At 24.6% G+C, this 14,934-nt stretch overlaps 1 pseudogene; it reads left to right on the top strand.

Moving 5' to 3' along the window:
• The first annotated feature begins 542 nt into the window (after positions 1-542).
• LOC111029273 lies at positions 543-11,616 on the top strand (annotated as a pseudogene).
• Positions 11,617-14,934: the final 3,318 nt, after the last annotated feature.

Genomic DNA, 14,934 nt, shown 5'->3' with positions numbered 1-14,934 from the left:
AGGTAGAAAAGTAGACTTGCTTTGGAGAGCTAGTAGATCTAATTATATGGCATATATGTAAATACCATTGTAGTTACATATTGCATATTGATGACAATTTATGAGAATAATTTGATGAGGCTATAAGCTGCCAATCTTCTTTATTGCACTTATAAATTCATGAAGCTATAAAGCATAAGTGGCCATATTCGATGTAAAGTTAGGGAATGTTAATAATTTATGTTATAAAGAGATCAATACAACTCGTAGAGCTATCATAGTGGTAGAATTTCTTTATGGTTATGGGCTTTTTGAGTTAACCAACAAAATCATAAATTAAATCTTAGATAGTGCTACAGACATAATTCTACGACACCAAATTAAGTTGAGATAAGCTGATGTATTATTTATTATTGTAGAAAATTTACCAAATTAGCTATTTATAATTTGTATAATGTAAGGAGTAGGTTAGTGTATTTTCTTATTTTTGTGTTATTGGAACTGCGCAAATTGATTGATTAGGTGATTTAATCAGAGGAAGAGTTTCAGTTGGATAGGGAACAATGATGCCCAAATGGCTTATTTTGCATGTAATTGGTGTTGGGTCTGTAGTATTAAAGGTAATTGAAAAGTTTGAAGAATAAAGAGAAACATTTGACTTAATAATAAGGTTCGTTAATAATGTTGGTTTAACCACTGATCATAACAAGAAATTCATATTCAAAATGAAGTACTTGAACAAAATGAGAATAATTGTAAGTTGGGTAGATCATAAAGTATCTCAGAAATGTATGTTTAACGTATGGATTGGCTGTTATAGTTTTGTATTGTTCTAAATATGAAAGTAATGAGATCAGTTTTCTCTTAGTTTTCTTAGTTATATTTTTGATGTGTTAATTTGTAATTGAGGTATACAATAAAATTGAAATTGAAATATTGGCATAATAATGTTTAAGCTATTAAAATAATTTAATATTGTTAATATAAAGATAAAATATTGTAGTTATTTTACTGTAGTGTTTTAATTTCACACTTTTTTGGTATAACAATTTTCTAGTTAAAATTATGTTTTTGTTTTAATATAAAATTGTATTTTTTATTTATACTTTGAGGTAAATCACTCTGACTTAATGTTTTCTATGATAATTTTAGTTTTAAATTAAATTATACTTTTCAGGTGCCTTGTGTTTCTCATGTACAAAGAGTAATTGTAACAAAGTGTACAAGTCAAGAAATGCATTGTACACTCATCAGAAATATGAATGTGGAGTGAAACCAATGTTTAGGTGTACATTATGTATGAAATCGTTTAAACAACCAGGAAGTTATAAGTGTCATATGATATCTAAACATAAGCAGCTTGTTTAAACAATATAATGTAGTAACAACTGGTAATTATATTTTAACACATCATGCATTAACAATTTAACATTTTAAAAAGTTTGTTTGTATTTATTTTCTAAATTACAATACTACTTCATTCATATTTATTTATAAATTAAATAAGTGTAATTTTTTTTTATATTTTATATATTTTTACAATTTAGTTAATGGTTGTATATTTGTATCATCTCATAGTATTTAAAACAGAATTGTAAGTACAACATCATATTAATTATGTCTATATATTTAATGTATTTTATATTTTTATCCAGTAGCATATTGCAAATAATGTCAAATTGCTCTATATGTTATTATTAGTACAAACTTATTTTAGATACTTATAGTATACTACAATTAAAATAAATTGTTTTAGTTTTATTATACTTTTAACTTGATTTTTTGAAATACACTATTAATTTAAATTTTTTTAATTAATTGCTTTTGCTTAATTTTCTGATCAAACACAAAGAAAAAATTCAAATCAAAGTATAAAATAATATGTTTATTTTTCTGGTTTCTGTATAGATGTAATACAAATTGTGACTAAAGCAAATATTCACCAGTGTCCAAATGAAAAGTGCGGCCGAAAATTTAAAATGCAGAGATCATTAGGGGCCCATCTTAAATATGAATGTGGTCTTGAACCTCAATTTCATTGTGTTATGTGTAATAAGAGTTTCAAACAAAAGTTCACCTATAAGACTCATATGATTAATGTACATCAAAAAACTATACTTAACTAACTTAGCAGTTATTTTTAATTTACTCTGACCAAAACTTCTATTTTATTTTGAATTTTTTGTACTATAACAGAAATAACTGTTTACTCATGGTAATTTTATGTGTATTTATCTAATGTGTAATGATTGTATGTTTGTAGTTATAAGTGATTTATGTGTATAAAGTTTTACTGATGGATACATTGAAAACCTTAGAAAAATTATCAATGTAAAATAATTAAAAAAATATCAACAAATTATTGAGTTATCTATGATAAAAAAAAAAATTTAATTTTTCTAAATGTTTTCTTAAATGTGTGAAGTTAAGTAATAATAATAAAGTAACATTTTTTTCTTTTAATTATATAATTTATAAATCCAATTTTTTATTTAACTATTATAATAGTTAAGTAAAATCAATAGTTTATTTACCTTTACTTTCAATCAAAAGCAAATAGTTAAAAAAAATAAAATAAGCCATGTGTGATGCTTGTGTTTTTTTGTTTTTTTTTTGTGCACTTAGTTTTTAAAGTATATACCTTATAGATTTAACCCCATTTTTTATTCCTTTCTACATACATATTATAACTTTAAAATTTACTTAACTAATTAAATACTTAATGGATGTTAATAATCTAAGTATTTAATGTGTAATCTTAGATTTTTAAGTAACTCAAAAATAAGAGATTAACATAAAACTCAGGGATTTACAATCTATTTAAACTGATTATTTTTTAGAATATATTCCGGAATAATCAATTAACTTGTTTTTTTGTTATCATAACTAAGATAACTCAATTTTTATTTTCTGAAAACACAAATGGTATTAGTACACTATCCCAATCTTACTATGGAAATGGAGTTAATTTTTATTTAAGAAAACATAAATACAACTAAGACTACATTACGCTCTGTACTTTTTAGAATTTAGTTAATAAAGTATTTTGTATATTTGATATTTTATTATTATTATTGTTGTCAGTTATATTAGGTTACATTAGGCTGAATAGTCGTACCCTCTCTGTACACTTCCCCCTCCATATAAATCTTAGTATTAGAAAATGTATTGGCTATACAAATTTTTTATGTCGCATAATGGTTGAGATACAATAATTTTTATTAAAATTACTTTAAAAAAAAATACAAACTTGTCCAGTATTTGTTTGCATCGATTTGAGTCTACAATAGAGCCTCTTGTGTATTTTTGTGCATTTGTTTTTCTGTCCATATTATACTGTTTTAATAAATTATAGTGGTTAAACTAAATTAAGTATGATTATTAAATTTATTGTAAGTTACCCATAAAAGAAAAATAAGTATTATATTTAAGAGATGAGCATGTAGTGAATTTTGTATTTGATTTTAATTTCTTATATCTAATAAATGTATATATAATTCATACAATTGAATATGTTATTTAATTTTAGTTTTTTATACAAACGAGAAGTTAAAAATTTTCATAAGCTTGTGTCCCTAATGTTTTTAATATATGTATTATTTATATGTTTTACAAATTCTGATTGCTTTATTTTTCTGTATAATAATATAGGTTAAAGCAAGTGGGTATTTTAAACCTTAGTTTAGTTTTAAATAACACTTAATATAAGAACAAATCAAACCTGGTCGCATAGCCAGGAATATCACCAGGGAGTTTTTAATTTAATATTTAAATACAACTTGGTATCACATCCAATATATTTTTAGAATAAACAGCTGAGGGCTAGGGAGTTTTTTAACATCTAAAACACCTCTCTCCCTCATGGCTACCCACCCGGTACATGTTATAAAATTTAAAATATTTGGTATTAACCTCAAAATTTTATTAAAATAATAAAAGCATACAAATTGAATACAATATTAGGGTCAAGAATGTACACCGACAATAGTTAATAGAAGAAGGATTTATAAATAAAAAAACCAATATTAATAAACAAAATATAATCAAAAAAATGTTTTTATTTCTGTAAACATTTTTTTTATGGGTGGAAAGGATGTATGAAACTCCAAAACCTTCTTATGTAAGTGACTGTTTAGTGTATATTTTAATTAGACAATAATGTTTATGCCCATATTGGAACAATAATCATGATTTAATTTTTTTTTAGTTAGATTAGATTTTGTAAATAAAAAACTTAAGTACAAAATGATTTTAATAATTGTGTTACCTTTAAGTTAACAAAGTTAAATATTTAACATTACCTTTGCTTAAGTAAGCTTTGCTTGTAATGTGTTTTTCAAAAGTGTAATGATTGCATTTATAAATATTCTTAATAATACATAAGACAATGTTTTTTTAAACATTATGTTTTTTAGCTAATATTTTTTGTTTTATTTTTATTTTAGATATTCCCAAAGTTATTTATAAATGTCCAAATGCTGGTTGTAATCGGTCATACAAAACAAAACCCGGAATATATACTCATTTAAAGGACGAATGTGGTGTAGAACCTAAATTTAAATGTAAGCATTGTTTGAAAGCATTTAAACGAAAATGGTCATTCCAATCTCATATATTACATGTGCATAGAGCACTAATTGTATTTAACAAAGAAATGGTTTGCAATGAAGAGACACCAATGATGTTTGGCTCTTGCGAGGATTCAAAAAACATATAATTTAGAACATTTACATAATTTGTTAAAATATTTATGTATTCCTTTGCTTATTGATTTTTTTAAGTCTTATAGTTGGTTTTAATAGATAGGTACATAAATAAACAATTTTAAGCTATCCATGTTTAAAGTATTTATGTATATATAAAAGGCTATAAAATAGATCAATTACGTATTGAAACTATGTTTCATTAGATATATCTACCTAGATAATCTTCCTCTAAACATTTTCTTTTAAATAATTGTTTTAGTATTAAACATAATTTGTCTTTTAAGTGTACATTTTTTTTGAAAAATATATAATTTTTGTATTAACTTATTGGTATAACAGCTATTTAGATCATTGAAAGTAATATAAGATTGATTTAAATGAACTGTTTAAAATGTATAAATTATCCATGTACAATTAAATAAATAAATTAAATGCATATTTTTGATTATAATTTAACAGTGTATACTTGCTTCCCAATATGTTGTATTTTTTTAATTATTTGCATGTATTTTAAATTAATTATATTTGTATGTATTTACACCAAACAAATTGAGTTTATAAGATACTAGATAGCAAACCATACTTAGTTAAATTTGTATGACTATTTTTAAATTATAATAATTGTCTTACCTCATCAACTTATAGAATATATAAATGCATTTTTAGATGGTGAAGATCTATTTTTCTGTACCAACAAATGTGGCCGAAAATATAAGTCAAAAACAGCATTGTATACTCATCTTAAATATGAATGTGGAGTAGACCCACAATTTCACTGTCAAGTGTGCAATAAAAGTTATAAGCATAAATGTACATTTAAAGTCCATATGATTCGAGATCATGGAATTGTGTTGTAATAATATTATGAGTACACATAACACCAACTTGAAATTTGTATGTAGTAAAATACATATAATTCTATGTATTCATTTTAATTTTAACACAGTTATGAGTTAGGTTAGAGCATATATTATTAGGTACCCACTTTGATTTATTTATTTGTCTCTTAGGGACCAGTCCAGTGTATGATCTACTGACAAACTGCTATTTAAAGCATTGTAGGTGGAATGTGTGATCTACTGACAACCAGTGGCGTGTAACATAGGGTCTAAGTGTTGCTAAGGCAACACCTTAAATATGGGTAGGTGGGTATTAATTAAAGAAAAATAGGGCATTTTATAGGTCGGTATAACAGTATAATGAGGGGTAGGTCACCAACATTTATTAGAGCAACACCTATTTTGTTTATGGTACACGCCACTGCTGACAACCAATATTTACATTATATATAATAGTACTTAAATTATATTAATATTATAATGGATAAAAATAAGTTAGTTGTACTACAACAATGAAACATTATTGCGGATGAAGTTAAATGTGTTGAATATTAAAACATTTAAATTAAAAATGGCCATAACAACATTTGCCCATAGGTGGGCCTCCACAAGAGTTTTTCTCGGTGAGACCTAGTAATCTTCATAATATTAATTTAAATAATAAATAAAAAAATATGGTCTCTCAAAAGAATATTAATGGCACTAAATGTGGTGAAAAAATACTTTGAACCCAAAGCTAATTAGAAAGTTAAAGTTACGTTAGAATGTTACTTTTTAAATTGAATTGAATGTGCAAAATAATTTAATCCAACTTGTTAAAAAACCAATGAATAATTAGTTATTTTTTTCATTCCAAAAATCCAATTTTTTTTGTAAAACTACTGAGTGCTGACAATTATTATTCATAGCATGTTTACCAAGATGTCTATAATTATAATGGCCAACATAGATGATATGCATTATACATACAGAAATATAGTATCATACTGTTTGTATATTTCTTATTTTGTTAAACATTCTGTGTTCTAATTACTGATATTCCAATTCGTTTCTAAGAAATGGTTATTATTTATTACCCATCTACATAAAAGTTTAAATATTTGGTAAATTTATCAGCTCTTCAGTATAATTTTTCTGTTGTCATCAATAATTTAAGCCAGGTACCAAGATACCGAGTAATTAATTTATGTAATATTTACCATTTAGAACTAACAATTTTTAAATTTGTATTTTAAACTATACAAAATAAACTAACTTCTAACTAACCAAGTTAAAAATTTGGAAAATTTCAGAATATAACTTATATTTTAACTTGGGTAGTTTTTGTATTGAAGTAACATTACTTTAACTAGTTGAAAAAAAAATGATTAACTTGCCTAGCTTTACAACGACCAGTACTTTTATCAAATGTGACTGAGATATACTAAATAATGATGCCAGGTTCATCAATTCACTCAAGAAGTCCAACTTTTAGTTTCCATAGACATCAATGGTAAATGTCATAGTAATTTACCTCTAGCAGAAATAATAAGACTTGTTTGGTATTGGGTATGTATGGCTAACTAAAATATTACTGGTGCAGCCATTGTTCTTCAAAATAAAAACTCAAATGTTGATACTTTATCAGGTTTAAAGATAAACTTAACAAGTAGCATTTTAGTAAGTACATTACTATTTTAAGTATCATGTATAAAAATTTAGTTGGTAGATCACATATTGCACCAATCCCTTCTTTTTAAGTATTTATAGATTTGTTACTGATAATTTAATGAAGAAGTTATTTGGGTAAACTCAATTCATAATAAGAACTTACTTTGGCGTCCAACTTCTGCGCTTTAATGCGAAGCACTGGCCTCTCTCTTTAACTTGGTGGAGGAAACGTATGACAATATATATGACTTTCACTGATGAAAACTGGTTACCGCCAAGGTACACTTTTATTTTGAATAGAATTTATGCATTTAGCATAGTAAAATAATGATTTTATGGTTGTAAAATCAGTAGTGCTGATCAATAATCAGTGATGAGTAATTATTCAAATATTACTGCATATTGTCGAACTTTATGTGTTCAGTAAAATGTTTTCTTATTTATTTATTTGTTGAAATAATACTTATGTTAAAAATACTATTTTTTTTTAAATTTAAATAACTTTGATTTACTATAGTAATATATTTTTTTTGGTTTTGTATAACCTAAAAATTATTAGGTGCATAATTTTTAAGGGTTATTGGTACAAATATTTAATTATTGAATTATTTATATCTATAAGAAAAAACTTAAACTGGAAAATTATATCTAATGTATTGAAGCTAATCTAAAGCAGTTATGGTTGAGGAAAGGGCAATTTAAAATTATATGCCAAATTCATAATTAGTAAGGGCAAAAAAGAATAAACAGACCCAGTAGAAAACTACATAATATTATAATAAATATGTGGGACCTACAGTGAGACACTCTGGTTAGCAACTTGTATGTAATTAATAGTTAACTTTATTAAGTTAGAACAGGCCGTAGTATTTTTTATTTATTAAAATTTGTTTATTTTTGTATTAAAATTTGTATTGTAATAATATTTACTTGAACAATATTTTGAATATTGATTATTAAACATGCATTTCAGGACAGTTCGAGTTAGTTGCCTATTTATATTAATATTTATAAACTATTTGACTTGGGTCTCCAGTAAATTATTTTGTACATCCTTAAATTTTAAATTTTGATATTTCAGCAAATTGCTTATTAGAAGTTTTTTTAAAGTATCTCATTATTTAGGTGTCGAAATTTGTATGGGACATTTTATTAACTGATTAAAATAATTATAAATAATTTCTTATTGGATTAGGACAATTTTATAATACTCATAACTTGCTTTAAAATTAAAATCTAAAAAAACCTATGCGGTTAACTAGATAATACTCTTACTTCTAAATTTGATAAAGTTCAATTCACTTTTATATTAAAATATATACCATATTTAAATAGATTATCCAGAACGTATAATTTGCAATGATACACATTTGTAAGAGACAAAACATGTAAGTGTAGCGTCCTCTTAAGTTAATATAAGATGATATTTAGTACAAACATCTAACTATTGAGAAAATCCTCATTTTATTTAATCAGAGGTTGATAATGTTACCTATTACATGTCTTATAAGCAATGTCTGAAGAATGAAACAATTATTATTATTTTATCTATGTATTTTTATAACATTATTAATGCCTTGGTTTAAAGCATTTTAAGTTATTTTTTTCTTATAAAACTAGAGTTTTCGTTCAGAATGAACATAATGTATTTACATAATAAATCAACACTTGAGCAATAACTCAAGTATTGTATTTTTTGATTGAAATTTATCAAAATTAAATTAAATTAAAACAGATATTTAATAAAAAAGTCAAAAGGACGTTTAAATTTTCCTTCTTCGGCATTTTGGCTTTTGGTTAATATAAAATCTAAGATGCATTTTATTAGTAAATAAAAATAAGTAAATGCTTTTGTATTTTTATTTATATTTATTTTTATTTTGCGACATATATAATAAATGAAAAAGTTAAGTAGATTTATGTTTGTTGTTTAAAAAAAAAAAAAACAGTTTCCCTTATTATAATGTTTTGTATTACATTTTTAAGAGTTCCATAAGTCATAATTTGTACATTATGTATTTATGCCTAAAGTAATATTTCATATCCTTAGGAAGCCTAAGGTTATGTAGTTAATAATTTATAGTTTGAGTATGTGTTTATAGATTTTTTCTTGGACTTATAATTTAACTCAAGCATCTAATTCCTATTTAATATTTTATTCTTTAGATGGTTGGGTGATAGAAACCAATGGCCTGGGTTGTTTATTCTACTGTCCAAAAATGTGTGGTCGTAAATATAAATCAAAAAGAGCTGTAAAACTACATATGAAGTACGAATGTGGGGTCAAACCGCAATTTCAATGTAATGTTTGTGGTAAAAACTTTAAGCAACCGGTTCACCATAAAAGTCACATGCTTGCTATTCATAAGATTTTGATAATAAATAAATGCAGATAATTCTATAGCAAAAATAAAATTAATACACACATGATATTAATTAATTTAGTTTACATTAATATTAATTATTTTTTTCTTTTAAATATGTGATTTATGTATTAAACTTTACATGTACTAACTGAAAAATGTTTTAACTGTTCATTAAATGTGAATGTGTAAACTAAAATTTGGTTAATAAAACTGTGTACAACAAGGTGTATGCAATCCATTATATGTTCCTTTATATTTACATTCCTCTTTTCAAAACAATAATTTATGTAAAAGTTTAATAAACAGTAATTATTTTTGATTACTAAATATATTATTTTTCTTACTCCTGTACCTAATGTAAAAATATAAAAATATAAAAATTGTAAATGTTTTAAGTTTATCATGTCTAAACATTTTATGAATTGTTACTTAAGCCTAATTGTTTATCGTTGTTGCATTTCCAAACTGTTTTAATAACAATTGACCAAAGATGATATCCAGGTACCGGTTCTATTTTTAACCCACATATTTTTATAAATAAAACCTTTACATAAAATAACTTAAATAATCAGTTCAGTAACATATTTGAATTCTAGGCTCAGCCGCTCAGGACTTATTAAGTTTGCATATTTTTATTTAATGATGATTAGTGATTACTAAACAAATCTATAATAAATATGCAATAACTTAATGTATATGTTTTTTTATATTCATAGAAAAAAAATGGAAATTATCGAAATTAAACTGTATTATATTATGAATATTTTAAAACAATTATGATAGTAATTTTATATCTTATATGTGTATGGATGATCAATGCACTTGTATCAATACAGCTTTGCAAAACAAATAAATGCTAGTACAGGATGCTGACGGACTACAATTCTAAGTGCCATTTAAATCATATTCAAATAAATCTATATTATCATAATAATCTAAATATAATAACCTATTTATTTATTTTGTATCAATATTATAATTGTTCTAAAATATTCACAATATAGTAAAATTATCATTACTAATAATAAATTTAATACAAAATATTGCAGGAAAAAATATTCTTTGTTTGTATTTGGTATTTAGATTGCCCAGTATTCCACATTGTCTGTAACAATATAAATGTTTACACAAATGATTTGTAGGTTAATATTAATTGTACTCATGTTTTTTTTTTGTACATATTTTATGACATTTAAATGCATAATGTTGTTATTTTTAATACAATAAGTCCTTAGCTCTATGTATCACTTTACATTACTTAACATTACTCACTGAACACTTAAAAAATAATAGGTTCAATGACAGGATTTATGGTGAAAAATAAAATTAAAAAAGTAACATTGTTAGGAGGATAATGTTTGAGTGGGAGGAATAATGTTGTAGATTTACCAAATTTGTTAAATTATATTTAATTTTAGGTATTATAATATGTAGAAGATTAAATTTGCTTGAGCTTATATAAATTAATGATTTTGTTTATTATAATATTTTAAATGTTTTTGATCTAGTATAAAATTATATAAAATTCTTTCAGATTATAATTTATTAAATTGTCTAAGATGTGGACGTAAGTATAAACACAAGTCTACTCTAAAAACGCATTTAAGATATGAATGTGGCGTTGCACCAAAGTTTCTGTGCAGTATATGCAGTAAAATGTTCAAACATAAATCACATTTAAAAAGTCACGTAATATCTGTTCACAAAATTATTATTTGAAGAAAAGAACAAAACCATCTACTTATTTATTTGTTAGCTATATTAAGATGTAAGGCAAAATAAAATAATGGTTTTAGCGGCCTCAAAAGACTAATGGGCATAATTAGAGTTTAGACTTGAATTTGAATTGAGTTTTTTTTATTTTTAAAACTTTGATTTTGATAGTTTTTTTTATTTTGAAGGTAAGTATTTGTTTAATTTTGAAAAATATTAAATACTTAACACCTAAATTGTAATACATTTAATTTAGCTTGCTTAAGATGTGTATATCTATTCATTCAAAGTGCTATACAATTTAATTCTATTGTTGGAAAATTATTTTATTTCTTGCAAAATAAACGGAAAATTACAATTTATTTCCTGTATCATTAATCTTTTGTTTTAATATTTTAAATAGAAATTTGATTTAATATGAATTTTCATAAACCTTTTATAATTATATGTATATAAATGTTATGATACAGATTAAGTTAGTTAACTATGATAGTCAAAATTGTAAAGCATAGTTTTTTCATTACTATAAAATAATTTAAACTATGAAACGAGAAAATAGCAGAGCTAATTGAAAACCTATTTAATTAAATTTGTTAACACAGATGGTAAATAAGTATTATTTTTTCCGTAATAAAAAGACAATATAAAAATGAGTTAATTTTAAAGATGGAATCCATAAAACAATTCAAGTGCACATGAATAAAATATAATATTCATAAGACTTCATTGTTTGAGCATCTAAAATGTTTAAGTTGAATATGGTGTCAATTCAATTCTTGTTTTGTGTAAAGTATTTTAAAAGACCAAGTGGGTTTAGATTTTATATTGCTATTGCACAACAAATATTGACAACTAAAGTTAAAACTTTTGATTTAAAAGGGAGAAGATTAACAAAAGTTTTGGTTCGGATAGCTTTTTATACTGCATATCTTGATAAATTAATAATTTTTGTTGGAACCTTTTAAGACAAATATCTGATAATGTGGTCATTGTAGTTAATTATATTTGTATAATATTATACTGAATTGAATATATTTTGATATTATAAATTATTGATACCATTTATACATTTTACAGTTGACCAATATAAAAGAATTAAGCATAGTTGCTAAAAATAGAAATTTTAGTGTCACAATATTTTATATTTAGAATTTAGATGTCAACTCATGGTGTGTAGTCAGGTGCAAATGCCCACTTAAAATGGAAGAAAAATGAATTAATTTGTAATGTTAATTGGCAATATCTCATGTTGTAGTATAGGTTTTTTCATTTGAGATGTAATGTATTCTATTATCTGTATAATTATATTAAAAATACGAAAAATCAAATTATCTTGTTATTTAGGTATGCAATATATTGACAGCTCTTGGGATTTCAATTACCTTGTTTGTATTATTCAGTAAGCATAAAGGGTTGGGGCATGAATTGAAAGTGCAGTATTGGGTGATTTTAAATACTTTTGGAAATGGACTTTCGGTTACTTCATTAAAATCTTTTTTTAATCACAAATACACAATATAATGTTATTATTAGGTGATGGATTTATTTGTAAATACAGTGAAACTTCCCCCAACAGGTCACCTCTAAATAGCAGATGTTTTTTGGAAATAAATTACAAACTTTCTACAATTTGAATCCTCTGAATAGAGCGAGCACCTTCAAATAGCAGAAACAATTTCAGTGACCAAAAGTGTACGGTATTTGGATATTTTACTGAGATTTGCTAAATTAATTAAAGCAAGTGATAAATTCATATCACAGGATTTTCAATCAAATGATTTATATTTGATTTTACATATTTGTATATGTTTTACAATAATTTCATTTTTTTTTCACATATTTAGACTTATATACTAATATATTTATTGTTAACTTATTTCTTGGTATCATTTTATCGGATGAAATATCAGGTATGTTATTGAAGAGATAAATTGATTTTTATTTTTGGTATCTGAATTCTGAAGTTACTAAAATTAATTTGATTAATGATTTGCTATAGATTAGGAATAAGATAGCTTGGGTACATTATTATTATGTTGCTGGTGTATAATTCAATGTTACAATACTCTGGTGTAAAATTACAAATATTGAGCGAATAAATCTACTGATAAGAGTCTATCTTGAGAATATCGTCTGAAGACATTTTTGTAAAAGGACAAACTTTTCTTTAAAATCACATATCATCCAAATGCTTCCTACTATCTCAATTTACAATTATAATATGCTGTGTAAAAATTATTTTTGGAATATTTTTGTAGAGCTAAAAGATAAGTGACACTTAATTTATCACAATAAAAGTGAATGCATCCTAATTTTTAATTAAGAACTACTAGTTAGAACTACTTACTACTTTCGAAACACTTATTTTGCTCCTAAAACATCAGAAGAAAAATTGGTAAAATATCATTGTAAAAATAAATACATTTTTGTTTTGGCTCAGAATCTAAAAATGATGAACTCATAATTACTGAGGCTCAGTGAAAATATTTTGAATGGATACTCTTCATAAATATTATGATATTTATGTATTTTATATGTACAATACGCGCTCAACTTAACAGTATAACACATATCAAAAATGTTTGTTAATCTTTAATATGGCATTGTATATAGACAAAACTATGGAGATTTAGTCATATTGTTCTAAGTTAGTTTGTAAGTATTATTAATAAATCAAACGGTTTTATAGTTTTTACACATTCAAGGTTTTCCAACAACAAACAATATACAGTGAAACCTGACTTAACGGACACCTGTCTATAACAGACACCTCTTTTAACGGACAAAATGACCAGGTCCTGGCAAAAAGATAGGCATTCTAATGTATTTCGACCTGTCTATAACGGACTCCTTCTATTATGGACACGGACACTAATATTTAATCCAACAATTTCATTACGGAAAAAAATACATGCATGCATACATACATACTACGAAACAGTGTCGATAAGGAATGCAATTAGGCCATTCAGTGAAAACACGGATTACGACCAATTACATTATCGACAATTATGATAACGCTAATTGCCTATTGAATTTATACAGTCCAAGATATCCAGATATAAATTGCAATACATATAAATGATAACCATAAATATCAAACGTTTTTATTCAGTTTCTATCGGTTTGCAGTCAGAGTTGTACATCTTTTCCTTAGTAATGCCACCTCCCGGGCCGCGTAAAGCTTTAAATTTAAAACAAATGGATTTTCATATGTGAGCGAATTAATTATCCATCACGAGTTGAAAATGGCCAAATCGAAGTTCAAAAAACCAACATCAATAGAATCATTTTTTAAAAAATAATTAATACATTTATACAAATATAATAGTATGTACATATAATACATTTATAATGTGTCATTGTATGTATGTAATATAAAAATAATAATTGTAATTGTAATAAATAATTAAAATTTAATTCTCAATGTAGAATGTATGTGTATAATACATATATGTATATTGTATAATATTAATAAAGATTATACCTAATATGTATATATTGTAAAGTATAAAACAATACAAATGTACGTAAAAATTTTTCATTTTTAAAACATTGAAACCTGTCTACAACGGACACCTGTCTATAACGGACAATTGTTTTGGTCCCGTGACTGTCCGTTATATACAGGTTTCACTGTACTATAATTATGCCAGTATGCTGTCGGTAGTCCATAGTCTA

Source organism: Myzus persicae, unplaced genomic scaffold (assembly GCF_001856785.1).
Source record: "Myzus persicae strain clone G006 unplaced genomic scaffold, MPER_G0061.0, whole genome shotgun sequence".
NCBI classification, from domain to species: Eukaryota; Metazoa; Arthropoda; class Insecta; order Hemiptera; family Aphididae; genus Myzus; species Myzus persicae.
This window is presented reverse-complemented; position numbering and strand designations above follow the sequence as displayed.